Source organism: Talpa europaea (genome assembly GCF_964194135.1).
Source record: "Talpa europaea genome assembly, chromosome: 5".
NCBI lineage: Eukaryota > Metazoa > Chordata > Mammalia > Eulipotyphla > Talpidae > Talpa > Talpa europaea.
In genome coordinates this window covers 84,608,749-84,625,969 of record NC_140071.1, presented here as the reverse complement: position 1 = coordinate 84,625,969, position 17,221 = coordinate 84,608,749, and the positions used below count along the sequence as shown (strand labels likewise).

General features: G+C 35.1%; 1 protein-coding gene across 3 annotated transcripts in view; it reads left to right on the top strand.

The window, feature by feature from the left end:
* The window catches only part of GRID2 (glutamate ionotropic receptor delta type subunit 2), a gene marked incomplete at its 3' end in the record, with an annotated part of 1,748,121 nt that overhangs the window by 821,793 nt on the left and 909,107 nt on the right, over window positions 1–17,221 (top strand). The window lies entirely within an intron of this gene.

The window sequence follows — 17,221 nt, the reverse complement described above, 5'->3', positions numbered from 1 at the left end:
AGCAATATATTTTATTTTGCTTTTTCATTTATCTGATGATGATAAAGAACCTACTGAATTCTAAGAATTGTATACTTAGTTTTAAAATGACATGAATAAAGATAATCATGTTTTAAAGAAATCTCATTTAAATTCTGATTAAAACCAACTTGGCATTGCAGGTCATTGACATTGCTTTTCTTTCAATGAAATTACATTGCCTGAATAAGAGTCTCAGCCACGTAGGTAGTTTGTATGAGTTTATTTACTCACAGTAAGAGAACATTTCAAGCTTAAAGCTTTAATTATTTTAGCTTATTCCTATGATTGCATTCATAGTAAGGCCAAAAGAGGTGAATATCTGTGTTTAATCACTCCCAGTAATAACTTACATGCAGCTCTGAGGCATGCCCAGCTTGAAAAGCTAGTTTAATTACCTCAAAAATTTCTAAAAAGAAATGAAGGATATTAACACTTCAAGAATATTTAAAAACTAAAATTCAGAAATGTAACATGAGATACAAGAAGGGATATCAAGGCCATTTTCTTGAATTGCAGCATTGAATACATATTTGCAATAACAGGTATTCAATAGTCATTTTGTCACCGGTGACTGAAGCTAAACACTGTTACAGGTGCTGCCACTTGGGGAGGTGCTGATGAGGATGGATAGCCCCAGGAAAAATGTGAATAGAATATCAGTGTAGGTGAATACTCTGATAAGAAATATAAGGGACTGCAGAAGCAGCCCCCAGCATCATTGTTTTGGGATTCAGAGTTTTCAGATCTTCAGGGAATCTGGAGTCAGTGTTTCTGTCCCCACCATTCTGCTCTTCCAGAAGGTTGTTGCGGGCCTCTAAAGAATGTGGAGAGGTTTCCAGCAGCCAACTTCAGACAGAAAATGTTTGGAGGCTTTGCAAGTAGTGGAGTTACTGAAACTGTTCCGGGTTTTGCTGCTGTTATAGCCTGGCAGGGAAAGCAAATACCCAGAGCCAGATGCCTAGCTGAGCTGGGTTGTTCGGTCATTGCAGCTGTTGTTTTGAGTGTTGCTTGTCTGGTTCTGTGCCGGGGCATCTGGGTAGTTTCCGGGGAGCATCTCCTACTATGTCTTCTCCTGTCTTTGTAAGTTGGATCCTGGTCTATAGTCCGGCTGCCACATGCTCCAGGTCTGCAGTGGCGGGAAGACACCATCTAGGGAGCATTTGTGTCTAGGACTTTAAAGCACTGGACACTCCTTCGGGTGAAGTAAACCACCATTTCTGGCCTCAGTAACTCTTTGTTTTTCCCTGGTTTGTTAAGTAAATCCCATTATTGTTGTTCTCTAAAACTGAATAGTCTATAATTATACGCACACGTAAAAAACTCAGACCGTGGCCAGTAAACTATATGGACAGTGTCCTGGGCCAGTTTTAGTGTCCCTTGCTGCCCGATATCAATTTGTTGCACGGAGAACAATTTCCTCTCCTAACATAACCATTTTTCTAGGTGTTTTAGCGCTTATCTACCTGTACCCCATCATGATGTCCCAAATAGGAAAGTTTGAAGTCTCCTTTCTGGAAGCATGTTCTCTTAAAAATTCAAATTCAGAAACAATGTTTAACATTTACTTTGAACTCACTCTCAGTCCGGTTCTATCCTAAATTGTATTAACTCCTTTAATTCTTGTGCTAATCTGCAGTGTTGTATAGTAATATTATTTTCACCTTTGTAAATTATACAAACAAGTTAAATACATCATACAGCCAAAAACAGGAAATTAAATGAAAATACAGGCACTCTAGTATCATAGTTCACATATGAAACTTACACTAGATTTTATTGTGTATTAAATATCTTTGAAATGATCTCCCTCATACATTCTATATAGAAAAATAACATGTAGTTAAACCAAGATATATACAGAATGGAAATATACCAATTTGATTCCATTTACTTCATTCCATTACTATAAAATCTTTAATCAATAAATAGTCCATTATTTGTAGAAGATGAAAGTGACCGTAATCACTAGTCCTGGGTAAACATATTCCTGAAAAATTTGTTAGTTAAACTACCAGTTCCCTCTACTTGATAATTTATAATTCCCAGTACTCTTTAAACTTCCTCTTTTTGAAAAAAAAAGTATGTTTGTTGCAGTAACATTGATTTACAACACTGTATCTGTTTTAGGGATACATGATCTCTACAAATGTATTTTCTCCCATTTTGTTCATCAACAAAGCACCAGTAATCCTCCATCACAGTACATTGCTCACTCTATACTCATTGCTACCATTCCCACCCACCTTGTGTTTTGGTAGCCTCAGTTCTTCTGTTAGATTTCAAGTAATTTTTTTGTTTAGCTTTGTCTTTCTCCTTCATATTATTTTTGTATTTTGGGTAATACCTTCCTGCCACCCAATCTATGTCACAAATGGAAGAAATCCATCTGCAGAGGCAGGATGGGCACAGAACAGGTTCTCTATGAGCCAAGCAGACTGGATGGGTAAAGGAGGAGTCCTGGAGCCCTCCGTGGGTTTCTCAGGGTTTTGTTGAGCTTTACACGTAGTGTGGCAAACAGGTACATGGCAGGCAGGGGTGCCAGGGGGCCAGGAGGCCAATAGGCCTCTAAGCCCCAGGCAAGTCTTCACTCTGGGCTTCTCTGGCTTCTTTCTCCCCTTCTCTCTCCTGCCTCTCTCCTGCCTCTCTCCTGCTTCTCTTGGTGACATCTCAATACTCCTCTCATGGCCCACAGAAGTAAACAAGATAAATAAGGTAGTTTGCAACAATGTAACAAATGCAGGTACCCCCATCAAGCTGGGCAATCCTAATGGTGGGAGAGCAGAAAAGCCTGAAAAAAACATTTACCCTACACCATCATTTTAATAGCTAAATATTATTCTACTGTATGTATGTACACATAAGTAAATATAGATAGATAGATAGATAGATAGATAGATAGATAGATAGATAGATAGATAGATAGATAGATAGATGTATCTATCTATAAACACACACACACACACACACACATCTTCATTCATCTGGGACACATAGGCTGTTTCTCGAACTTACCTGTTGTAAATAGTGCTTCAAAGAACAGAGGGGTGCATGTATCACTTCAAATTAGTGTTATAGTATTCACTGGGTTTGATGCATAGTATTGGCTCTGTATCATGTGGAAGATGTATTGGTTAGATTTTGAGAAACCGCCATAATTTTTTCCCATAAAAAACTGGACTAGGCTACATTCCTAATATATATGAGGACTCATTTTTCTCTACATCCTGGATAAGTTGTTTCTGTTCTTATTGTCATAGACCATTCTCACAGCTGTGAAGTGTTATCTCATTATGGTTTGACTTGTATTACCTGATGATAAGTGATGATAAACATTTTTTCCTTTGCTTACTGGCACATATGTCTCCTTTGGGATAGTGTCTAGATAACTTTTCTGCCCATTTTTCAATTGAGTTATTTGTTTTCTTTTGTTGGGTTATTTTGTGTATGCCATAGACCTTGGATATTAGTCCCTTGTCAGGTGTATGTTGTGTAAATGTCTTCTCCCATTCTTAAGGGTATGTTTGTTTGCTTAATGATAGTGTCTTTTGCTGTGTGGAAGGTTTTTAGCTTGATGCAGAGCTATTTATTTATTTATTTATTTTTACTTTTTTTTTTTCTCTTCCCAGTGTAATTAATTCCCCAAAGACATTGCTGGACCTGGTATTTCTTTCCTATGTTTTTTCTAGATGTTATAGTTTCTGGTCTTTTCTTCTAGTTATTTTATAGTTACTGATATTGAATGAGTTAAGTTTTATGTATGGTGCAAGATGCTGCTCTAGTTTCATTCTTTTGCTGATAGCTGTCCAATTTTTGTTCCTTTCTATAATGTATGTTCTTGGCTCCTTTGCCACAAATTAATTCTTCCTATAAATGTGGTTTTATTTCTGGGCTCTCAATTCTTTACAATTGATCTAAATTTTCCATTATATTCTTCTTATATGAAAACAAAAAAAAAATGAAGAAAAAGAAGAATGCTATTCCATATATAATCATATCAAAAATAACTAATTACCTAGGAATAAACTTTAAAAGGCAGGTAAGGGGCCTCCCTGGTGATGCAAGAGGTTAAGACCCAGCACTATGAAGCTCTCCGCAGCCACTACAGCAGGAGTTGGATTCCCAGACAGGGAAGTGATCCACATGGTGCAGCAGACCTCTCCTATCTCACCCCGCTGCTCCCCTGAGCAGTGTTATTTTAGTGGATCTACCTGTTCTGCTCCCCACTGTGTATCTGGCAAATCCTCTCATGCTACCCCACATCTCTGGCCTGCACCCCAACTTTTGTATGCATAAACAAATAAATCTTTTTATTTATTTATTTTTTTAAGATTTATTTATTTATTTATACAAGCACTGGGTACAGTCAGAAGCTCAGGAGACTGAGAGAATTCAACAGAGCCAGAGCGGGGAGCAGAACAGGCAGAAGGATGGAAGCACACTGCTGAGGGGAGCAGCAGGCGGCAGGGGAGGTCTGCGTGCCATGTGGGACCCTCACAGGTGGCCGGGGATCGAACCGGAGCTGTGGAGGCTGCGGGCAGCTTCGCAGTCCAGCACTCAACCGCTGCGCCACCAGAGGAGGCCTGATAAATCTTTTTAAAAAAGCAGGTGAAAGACTTGAACAATGAAAACTATAAGACATCGTGAAAATAAATAAGAGATGACACAAAGAAATGGAAAGCTATTCTATGCTTATGGATTAGAATATTAAAATGGCTGTCTTAGCCATAGTGATATACAACTTTAATGTAATCTTTATCAAAATTCCTATAGTTCCCTTAAATGAAGTAGAAAAATACATCACTGAAATTTGTATGGACCGTTAAATGTTCTAAAATGACCAAGGCAATGTTGAGAAAAATTGCAAGTATTATGAAAAAAATCACTAAAGGTTATTATTATTTGTAGATTCAGGTCAATCCATTAATTGAATCAACTATAAAGGACATACCTAAAGAAATAAAAATGTAATATAATATAAGCTGTTTACATTATTTAGAAACTTACAATTGCTTTAAATTTTATAGGTCACTACATTAATTAAGAAGAATGGAGGTATTATGCTTGAGACTTCAAGTTTTATAACAAAGTAATACTAATCAAAATATGGTATTGAAATAGAAACAGATAAAATTCCTTTTAAACTAATACAAGCTATGCTCTGTTGCACTATAAGTTGAACAATTTCCAATGAGGTTGCTTAGGAAACTAAAGATAGTACACTTTTTTTTGGTAATTAAAGTGCCATTAGATCTTAGCAAGCTATCTTATGCTACTCCATTTTCACTCAACTTCAAAATAATAGCAAGGTCATCTCACAATGGTATATTTTCTCTATTATTTTTCCCAAATTAAAAGGACCTTATTATTTAAGGAAGAGGTCATCTCCTTTAAGATTCATCTTCTTCTTGGCTCATCAAAAATTTCTTTTACCTTTTTTTTTAAAGATTTATTTTATTTATTAATCCAAGAACTCATGTATAGGCCAGAGATGTGTAGGGGTGGAAGTGAGAGGATTCACGAAAGACAGAGTTGGGAGCAGAACAGACAGATCTACTGAAATACACTGCTGAGGGGAGCAGTGAGGGAGATAAGAAAGGTCTGCTGCACCATATGATTTACCTCCATGGCTGGGGATCCAACTCATGCTGCAGTAGCTGCTGATAGCTTCATTGTGCTGAGACTTAACCCCTAGCGCCACCAGGGAGGCCTCATCAAAAATGTCTTAAGCAAACCTCTGTATCCATAGAAAATAAATAAGAAAAAATGTATTCTTTTAAGGAATCAAGGAGTTATCCTGACTCTTCAGAAAAACAAAAAAAACAAATTCCATATAATTCAGGCCATAATTATATAACTCATTTTTGAATGTATGCCCTATTTGAATACAAATATTAGAAAACTTATCATACATATATTTTCTTCAAAATAAATATCTTGTCTAAAATTCACTGAGTGTCCTAGACAATTCAGTGCAATTATAATCTTCTTAAAATGTAGACAGCTTGTATTACAATATTTTTGTACTTCTTTGTTGAAGTCCCTCAGTAGTTGATTGAATCAATGAACAACCTCGATCTGTAATTAATTATATTTTTAGTAATCAATTAAATTAAACTATAATTTATGATCCTTTAAGTAAAAGAGTAGTCATGTGATTAATAATAATAAACTTAAAGTGTAGCTTTGCTGTTGTAAAATAACTTTCATGTACTTATTTTCATTTGTGATTATCAATAAATAAATGAGGATAACAGGGCATAGTGAACATTATCTCATAGGTATTTGAGATCATTTTCTCATAGATATTTGTGGTGGTATAGGGAAATAAAATGGGCTTTTAAAAGAAACCAAAAAAATGTATAAAGTATCATTGCATTATTACTGTTGTGAATAAAACATCTATTTGTAACCAGAGCATCTGTATTAAAACAATTTCCATGGATATCATTGGTGGGGAAAATTCCAGATGGATTATATAGAAGTTTTCATGAAGTACGAAATATTGCAGTGTTTCATGGGAAAACATACAATGGAATGTCATCATAAAATTTGTGTTTTTTTGGAGATTGCATCTTTGTATATATCCAAATGCATTTTAATGCTTTTGTACTGTCTCTTAGGTAAAGGAAAATTTTCAGTAATTGAATATCATTTTAGGGCTTTTCACCTTATCCTTTATCTGAGGGGAGGACAAAAATGTTCAATTTAGTGATATATAAACATATTATATATTATCTTTACTAAATATATATATATATTTGTCATATTCAGAAGAATATTATTTCATTATAACTAGATAAACCTTTTGAAATGGTCATAAACCCTTATACAGTGGGGGGGGAGTTGAAAATTCTAGGACAACTGAAAACAGACTTATTACATATAAAATCCACTATACTCTCTTCATTTTAAGCTTGCAAGAACATACTAACTCAGCAATTGCATCCATCTCTGACATGGAAATGAAAATAAAAATGTCTTTATAATGTGTCAACACAGAGGTACATGAAGCCACCTAAAAGAAATAGAAAAGCTATTTGTAGGTCAATTTGCAACCAGTTAAATTAGAATGTACCAACTAGAGAAAAGATTATTCAAAAATAGTACCACCTACCTCTCTGAGGCTTGAGTGTTGTTTGATCTGTTTATATTTTTAAATAAAATTGATATAAACTTTTTAAAAAATGGAAGAAGGGAAAAGAGTGAGAGAGAATGTGGTATGGTATCTCCTGAGAAACCATCTTGCTTAATCAACATCTTTAATACAAGAAGAAATCAAAATCCAAAGAGAATATAATGATTTCTTCTCAAGGCCTACCACTGATTCACATCTGAAATAGATCTAAATATCAGGATTCCTCATAGACCCACTGGGTCTGTACATTATAGAGCCAACAAATCTCCTTATCTTTTTTTTTTTTTTTCCCCTTGAGAATACAGTTTCGGGCCTCCCCTGGTGGTGCAGGCCGTTGAGTGTTGTGCTGTGAAGCTGTCTACAGCCTCTGCAGCACCAGTTTGATCCCGGCCAGCCAGCCGGCTAGGGTCCCACATAGTGTGGCAGACCTCTCCTATCTCGCCCGCTGCTCCCCTCAGCAGTGTAGTTCATCAGTGTGCCTGTTCTGTTCCCCACTCTGTCTCTGTTGAATTCCCTCACCCTCCCGCACATCTGGACTGTATCCAGGTTCTTGTATAAATAAATAAATAAATCTTAAAAAAAAAAAGAAAAGAAAACATAGTTTCTTGGAATAGCAGGTACAGAGGTGGCTTAATTGGTAAGATTTTTTTTTATTTTATTTTGTATGCTTGTGTCAATGAGTAGGAAGTTTGTCATGTCAGTTTAGTGTTGTGATTTTATATTTTCCTTGGAAGAAATATTGTCTTCATACATTCAAGAGAATAGGAGATGAAGAAAATTACATAAAAATTTAATAAATTCAAGCTTTTTCCCCAAATTTTGCATGGTGCTTATTAAGGGGAAAAGAAAAATAAGAGAAAGTCCATGAGAAATGAAAAGCTGCCTTTTGAAAAATTTGCCACAAATTTTTTGCCACACTTTTCAGGAATTAGCTCTTTTTACTTCATAATTGCTGCTAACAGTGGCCAAGCTAACTTTTAAATAGTGTTTCTGACCTTCTGCACTGTTCCATAGCTCTGTATAGAACATAGAGAGTTATTTCCCCAGAAATAGAAATGCTTCTGATACTATGCTGAAAGGCATTATTAGTGAGATTAGAATATGATAACAAACTGCAGATGGTAAAAGATTACTTTCTGGCAGAAAATAAATTCAAGTAAATTTTATGCTAAGTGAAATGTGATTATCCATAAATTGTAGTAGTGGTGATCGATTCATGAGTAAATAACTATGTTCTAGATCCTGCTTTCAACTACATGTCATAATCAAATCAAGATAGACTCTCAGTTTAAAGATTATAAAAATCAAATCATCTCAGTGAATTAGAATATACTACATTACAAAATCATAGGAGTTTTAATAGATGTGATAATAAATCCATCCATAGATGATATAATAAGTTCAAGTTCATAGCAATTTGAGTTCATTTACTAGTCAAACTGAATTCTTCTGGCTACTTTAAATATATAAAAATAAAATATTATTTTAACCAAGTCAAATTTCACAATTTTAAAATGAATGTTTATTGATTAATGTAACAGATTGTATCCCTGTGCAAAACATTATGCAAAGCCAAAAAATCTACACAAAAATAAAGTAATATTAATCATTATTTTTACCATTTTAATCATATCATTTTTGATAATATAGTAGTTTTTTCACTTTTGTGGAAATGTTCATTATATATTATTTATAATGGAACTGACTATACAGACATAATACCTTAATTCCAAGTCAAAAAGAAAAGAGAGTGTTATCAAGGATCACTATTATTCTTTCCTTTTTAATACTCAGGTGATTGAAATTCCTTACATATTATAGGAAGTGAGAATTAAGTAACTTCTTTTTTTTCATATTTGCCCTTATACTTAGAAACAATGATTCACTAGTTGTCTATGACTTGGACACTGAGGTCTATGCCAAGTTTGAAACCCAAATTTGCCATTAACTAAATGTATGAATTTGGGGCCTACCTCATGATACAAGGGATTAAGTCTCAGCTCTATGAAGCTGTCCAGAGTCACTGAAGCAAGATCCTTGGCCAGGGAAAGAACCCACATGGCACATTCAGACCTTTCCTCTCTAGCTCTCTGCTTCCCTGAGCAGTGTATTTCAATCAATCTGCCTGTTCTGCTGCTCATTCTGTCTCTGGTGAATCCACTCACCCCCCACAACTCTGGCCTGCACCTGAGGTCTTGTATGCATAAAGCCTTTCCTTTAAGATGAGGAACAAGACAAGGATGTCCTCTCTCACCACTGTTCTTCAATATAATACTGGATATCCTAGCCAGAGAAATAAGACAAAAGAAAGACATACAAGGAATCCAAATAGGGAAAGAAGAATTGAAACTATCACTATTTGCAGATGATATGATGATATACATAGAGAACCCTAAAAATTCCACAGAAAAAACTACCCAAAATAATCAACCAGTTTAGTAAAGTAGCAGGATACAAAGTCAACACACAAAATCTGTAGCCTTCCTATACACAAACAATCTGAAGAAGAAGAAATCAAGAAAACCGTCCCTCTTATAATTGAAACAAAAAACAATCATAAACTTGGGAATAAACCTAACAAAAGAGGTGAAGAACCTATACAAAGAAAATTTAGAACACTGTTAAAAGAAATAGAAGAAGACACAAAGAAATGAAAAGGCATCCCCTGCTCATGGATTGGAAGAATTGACATTATTAAAATGGCCATCAAACCAAATGCAATTTACAGATTCAATGCTATTCCAATAAAAATCTCAATGACACTCTTCAAAGAAATAGAACAAATACTGATGAAATTCATATGGAACCACACACACACACACACACACACACAAATAAATAAATAAATAAATAAATAAATAAATAAATAAATAAAACATGAGTAGCCAAAGCCTTACAGATGAAAACAAAAGAGAAAGGAGGTATTACACTTCCAAACTTATATGAACAACTAATCTTTGACAAAGGAGCAAAGAATATGCAATGGAACATGGGCAGTTTGTTCAATAAATGGTACCGGGAAAACTGAATCACCACATGCCAAAAAATCAAACTAGACCACTGCCTTTCACCATGCACAAAAATTAACTCAAAATGGATAAAACAACTGGACATAAGACCTGAAACCATAAAATACATAGAAGAAAATATAGGTAAACACTACAAGACATACATCTCTGTAACATCTTTAAAGACTCATCACCCAAATCAAAGAAAGTCAAGGTATTACATCAAAATAAATAAATCTTTTTTTTTAAGATTTATTTCTTTCTTTATCCAAGCTCTAGGTACAATCAGAAGTGTGGGAGGGTGAGAGGATTCACCAGAGCCAGGGCGGGGAACAGAACAGGCAGACTGATGAAATACATTGCTGAGGGGAGCAGCAGGCGGCAGGAGAGGTCTGTGTGCCATGTGGAACCCTTGCAGGTGGCCAGGGATCAAACTGGCGCTGCAGAGGCTGCAGGCACCTTTGCAGCCCAGTGCTCTACCGTTGCACCACTGGCTAGGCCCCAAAATAAATAAATCTTTAAAAAAAATAAATAAAGGTATGCATTTGGACATTGTATTTAACCTCACTAAGCCAGTTTCTTTACTTGAAAATAAGAATTAGAATAAACTTTCTGTATATATGTGTTGTAAAAAGTAAAGGAAAAAATAAAGCAACTTATAATAGGAGCTAGGTTAAATGTTGATTCTGTCTCAGGCTTGGGTCAATAATTATAAAGTTTCAATGTGGCTTTAGATAACTGAAAAAATAATTGACTACAAATTATTGTTGTGTTCATTTTTTGGTTGGTAATTCACTATTTTAGTCAGTCATATACTTTGTAAGAAGAAATCAGGGTTCCCTGTTGGCACAAGGGGTTAAAATGCAACCTATGAAGCTATCTGCAACCACTGCAGCATGAGTTCCATCCCTGGCCAGGGAGTGTGAGGGACATACCCACATGGTGCAGCAGACCTCTCTTGACTTGCCCGCTTCTCCCCTCAACAGTGTATTTCAGTCATTCTGCCTGTTCTGTTACCCACTCTCTCTGGTGAATTCTCTCACCCTCCCACACACAGCTGGCCTGTACCCCAGTTCTTGTATGCATAAGTAAATACATCTTTAAAAAAAAGAATCTTCTGAATGATTTTTAATTATAATTTTGTTACGTATTCTCACTTTATGAGTAGATAGGTACTGATTGTCATTTATAACACAATTTTTGTATAAAGACCATATTCATTTAAAGGAATTTGATCCAAATGACAATATTTCTGGCAAACGGCTTTGTTGATGCCTCAAATTTATCCTACGTTTTATATCCCACCTCTCAGACAGCTGTTGAAAATCTTATTTGCAAAGAATACCAAATGTCTGAATGGACTGAAATGTTTTGTTATTATATTTTTACAAGGAAAAATGCAAAGGTCAAATGTTTTTTGATGTGCTTAAAAGGGTGAAAGGCAGTTATAAATCCTATGTGATTCATTAATTAATTAGATAGGAAGAATAAATTAATTGAAATTCACCTATTATAAATATTTGCATTTTTCTCATTCACAGTTGAAGCATACTTTATTTTTCTTATTTATAAGAACTTCTGACTATAAAATATTGATTAATTATTTTTTCTAGAAAAATAATCCATCCTATTAAATGTACTGACACATTTTAAAAGATGTCCTGATTTTGGGCCTCCCCTTTGGGCCTCCCCAGTGGCGTAGCGGTTGAGCGCTGGGTTGCGAAGCTGCCCACGGTCTCTGCAGTGCCGGTTCGATCCCCGGCTGCTCCCCAGCCACCAGAGGAGGGTCCTACCTGGCGCGCAGACCTCTCTTGCCGCCCGCTGCTCCCCTCAGCAGTGTACTTCGGTCCTTCTGCCTGCTCTGCTCTCCGCTCTGGCTCTGGTGAATTCTCTCACCCTCCCACACTTCTGACTGTACCCAGTGCTTGTATAAATAAATAAAAATAAATCTTAAAAAAAAAGATGTCCTGATTTCAAATATGATAAAGTATAAAAACTACTCATATATTTTTAGAATTATGAAAATATATGCGTCTGATTTGGAAGAATTGGAAAAAAACAAAGTTTTCTTAGTTTTTTTGTGGGGCTAAAAGAAAGATAATGGAAACTCTTTTATGTATGATGATTCTTATTAACTTTATGCATATTCTTTCCATATAACTTATCCCTACCTACAAAATAAGAGAATTAGAACTATGGGACTACACCCGAGGGCATTTAACAATTACTGTACAAAAACAAACAAAGAATAAGAAAATAAATAAATTTAGGAAAAAAAGAAAAATTGGGAATTTCTACTCCTTGATTATGGCCATATAGCTGACAGTATTACTGGGGAAAAAAATGTAAAGAGAAATCAACAAATATTAGGCACCTCTGCAACCATCACATCATGAAAGCACAGCACAGTGACAGCCAAACAGTTTGTTTACCAGAAAGGGTCATACATCAGAACTACTCAAATAATATGTCATAATGCAAACAAGTGATTATTACTTTGGAATGAATAAAGAATCTCTAGGAGTGGATTAGTCATCTGTAGTTTTAAAAATCTCCACTTTGAATTCTGACAGAGGGATGATTTTGGAAACACTGGTAAATGTATGGTAAATAGATTGGGAGCCTTATAAAAACTGCCAAATGCTGATTTCCAAAGAAATTACTCAGACATATTTGAAAGTTGATAAATATGCGTTGAAGAATGTTTATGACTGGCATGTGCTAAAATCCTTACATGACTTATAATCATTGGAAAAGTTTATATCATAACAAATAAGTCAGAAAAAAAATCACAAGGAATAAGTATATTCACGAAAACTGATGCCATCCAAATGTGTTTCAGTGTGGACTCATTGAATATTCAATAACAGGGAATCAATTTCAAGATCCCATATAAATTTTATTTTAATGTCATTTCACTAATAAGAAAATGAAAATTATTACTTTCAGAAATTAAGGTGATAGTGTACATGAACATTATTTAAATTAAGATTATAAATTTATATATCCATCTTCATTTCCATAACTGCTGAATGACCAAAAAGGGTGAAAGTGTTGCTGATTGCAGTTGCTATTTAAAAAAAAAAAGAAAAAAAAAAAAAGGTGTGTTTTCAGCAGTAAAAACAGGCTCCAAACATCTTTGATAGCATTAAAATCTCAAACAGCTGGAGTCAGAAAGCCAGCAAGCTGTTCAATACTGTCTGTATGTTTTGAGGTAAGTGTGTATATGCATGCATAATATAAGTAAATCATATGACTTGGAATAATAGTGGGAAAGAAATATGCCATTGAGAAGTCCTTGGCTAGATTCCTACAATAAAAACTGCTCAATGCACGTACAAACACACTCAAATCTTCCAAGTTCTATATTTATACTATATATGCTACATGTTATGAATTAAAATATGGATGGAATGGAACTAAAGCTATATCATTCTGTCTTCTAACAACCCCTGGAATTCTTGTAAATTCAAAAAGGTAGATCACCTACTAATTTACCATATGTCCTTGGTGTTATTTTTTTTTTCTTTTCTCAATATCTTTGTTGTTGTTAAGTGTTATAGTTGTATTTTTTTTTTTAACACCGGCCTTTATATAGGGTCCCTATTTGTACTTTTTCTTCTTCAACCAAGCCATTACATTGGTAAAATGAGGCAGAATGTGCAGCAGCTTTGATAGGTTGCTTTGCAAAACTTTTCTTTTTTTCTTTTTTTAAGATTTATTTATTTGTTTATACATGCGCTGGGTACAGTCAGAAGTGTGGGAGGGTGAGAGAATTCACCAGAGCCAGAGTGGGGAACAGAACATGCAGACTGACGAAGTACACTGCTGAGGGGTGCAGCGGGTGCAGCAGGAAAGGTCTGCAGCACCATGTGGGACACTTGACAGCCAGCTGGGATTGAACCCGCACTGCAGAGGCTGTGGGCAGCTTCACAGCCCAGCACTCAACTGCTGAGCCACCAGGGGAGGCCCTGCTGACCTTTTCTTAATGTGCTCATCAAGGGTTATGTTTTCAATCAACATTGATGTGAGCTCTATTATTGGTATGAGCTTTTCCTTTTCTCTTTAGTGGGGACACCTCTTTTACCAAACATGAAAATATGGTTTCCAAATCAGTTTTCCTTTGTAGGGAGTTATATATTTTGTCATGCAAATTTTTAATGTTATGAATATTATTGGCTTGATGTCATGAAAAGGCTCTTGGCGCGAGGTCTTAGTGAGTAGAATCTTTCCCCTTCTTCATCCCTTCCTCCTTCTCTTCCTCTTCCTGATCCTTCTCCACCTCCTCCTTTTAAAGAGGCAGGAGGGTGTGTTTTCTGGATAACTGAACAGGCGATCAGGCACTTCAAGAAGAATGTCTATGACGTGTAGCCTACTCCTTTCTTAGTCTACCTTTATGGGGGAAATAATGTTTTTGGTACTAATTCTTTTTTTCCCCCGCAACACCGATGCATTTTTTTTCTGAGATAATCAGCCAACTGATTATAAACTGATAATGATTCTCAGCAATCCAGGGCTTCTACTGATGCCTCATCATTTCAATTACAATAGGCAATAATTTCAGAGTTGCTATCCAGTTAAATTAACACAGAAATACATTGGGCAAGTACTTAGGGCCTATCATACCATGGGGGTGTGGAGATGAAGTGGGACATGAACTTGTGCAAAGATCAGAAGAAATGAAAGAACTTTTAGTGTTGAAGATTTTGGTATTAATTCTTATTGAGTCTCAAATGTTCCTCAAAATAGTGTTCCCGAATTCCAATTTACCAAACAAACATGGTTAGTATGGCAGTGAATGCTAGTTTTCCATCTCTGGACCACATGATATATAAATTATCCCCGTGATCTAATATTATATGGTTTTCTGTTGCAATTTTTAATGATGCCTATTTTGAATTTATAGGAAATATCAATAATTCTTACTAATATGTGTAGCAGGATTAATAATAAAGATAACAGAAAATCTAAAAAAAATAACATTTGCTTACATAATAACTTTTTATTATTTGCTTTAGTTTGTGTACTTATTAATGGAGGTTAATAAGAAGTAACATGGTTGATTGGAAGAAATCACAAATTGTACCTCCCTGGTGGTGCAGGCTGATGAGTGCCGCACTGTGAAGCTGTCTGAAGCCTCTGAAGTGCAGGTTTGAACCTGGCCAGCCCGCAAGAATCCTACATGGCATGGTAGACCTCTCCTGCCTCGCCTGCTGCTCCCCTCAGCAGTGTATTTCGTCAGTCTGCCTGTTCTGTTCCCTGCTCTGTCTCTGGTGAATCCTCTCACCCTCCAACGCATCTGGTCTGTACCCCAGATCTTGTATAAATAAATAAATAAATATTAAAAAAAATCACAAATTATATACCAAACAATTTTTATTAGCTAAACAATGATTAACATATACCTTTTTTTTTTCTGGAGCTTATCTTTTTCAATGTGGAGATTAAAATACAATTTTAATATATTGTTATATGTGAGATGATACAATGTTGAAATTAATTTTTATCTCAAGCTTCTATATTTACAACTTTACAATTTAAGTGGTAGATCTATAAAAATGTTATAATTACTAGTTATTTTTCATTCACATATTGTAAAGATTGAATTTAATTTTTTAAAGATTATTTATGCATACAAGAACTGGGGTACAGGGCAAAGATATGGCAGGAGGTAAGAGGATTCACCAGAGACAGACAGAGTGGGGAACAGAGCAGGCACTGACTGAAATTCATGGCTGAGAGGAGCAGTGGGTGAGACAGGAGAGGTCTGCTGTGCCATCTGGGTAGTTCCCTAGCCATCAGGGATTGAACTAGTGCTGTAGGGGCTGTGGATAGCTTCACAGTGCAGTGTTAACCCCTTGTGCCACCAGGGAGGCCCTGTAAAGCTTGAATTTAACTGTGTAAAGCTTAAGGTATTTTTCCAAGTTCGAATTTTAATTATTTAATCAGCTAAGCTTTGCAATAAAAATATTTAATTGAATTCCATTTGTTGTTTATATAAATCAGAAGTGGAGGAATATAAGGGAACAAAATAAGACATGAGGGGAAAAATAATAACCTTACAAAACATAACAAAGCAAAGCCAGACAATTATAAATCAGAGATATACTGCAGGGAGGAGGAGGGAGAGGGATTAGAGAGAGGGAGGGAGGAACACAGGGGATTATAGTGATGGTGCAAGGTGAATTGGTGAAGGAAATTCAATGGGGACTACACCTGAGGTGGGGGGGGAAGCAAACATTATTTAAAAATGAATAATGATGCAAAATATGTATAAATAAATAGAAAAACAAACCTAATAATAATGAAATATTTACCATTGTTTTGAATGAATTTATTAAAAATTTAGTTATAAATTCATAGTGTTTTCTATAAGCTTTGAATTCATAAACCACATGTAGGTTTTTATGATTTTTACTAAAATTTCAGCTTCTATCTAGTATGGTCTAAAAAATCATCATCCCTGATGCTATCTTTAGCTTTTATTTGAAATCATATGGCCTCTTTCATCCTGAAAATCATGTTGTAATAATTATTAATTTATTTTGTAAGTATTGTTGGCTTAACATTAATCATAATAAATTTATGTGATGTTTATGTGCATATCATTAGTATAGTTCCTCTAAACTTGCACTTAAGTCAGCTTTCATTAGCTGGCCAGTTAATTACATGGAGGTGCCTAGCAACTGCTTTCCTTTCAATTATTCAAAAATTATGTAAAACAATCTATAATAAAATGTGAATACTGTAAATATTATATCTGGAATATTCAAAATACAGAATAAAGTCTGGACCAATTATAACAGAACTTATCAAATGAAATTAATTTTGCCTTGATTCAGAATTTACTTTTGATTTCCTTTCTAATCTCCTGACTTCAGAAATTGACATTCAGAGATACAATTTCTTGAGTCTTTTTTTTATATATATGCTGTATCTTTATATTTCATACAGTATTTGGTCTAGTTTTAAATATGTTCTGAAGTAAGTGAATATGCATACAAAGAATAGGTACTGTGAAATTAAAACAGAAGATCATAAACATAGTTGAAACCAG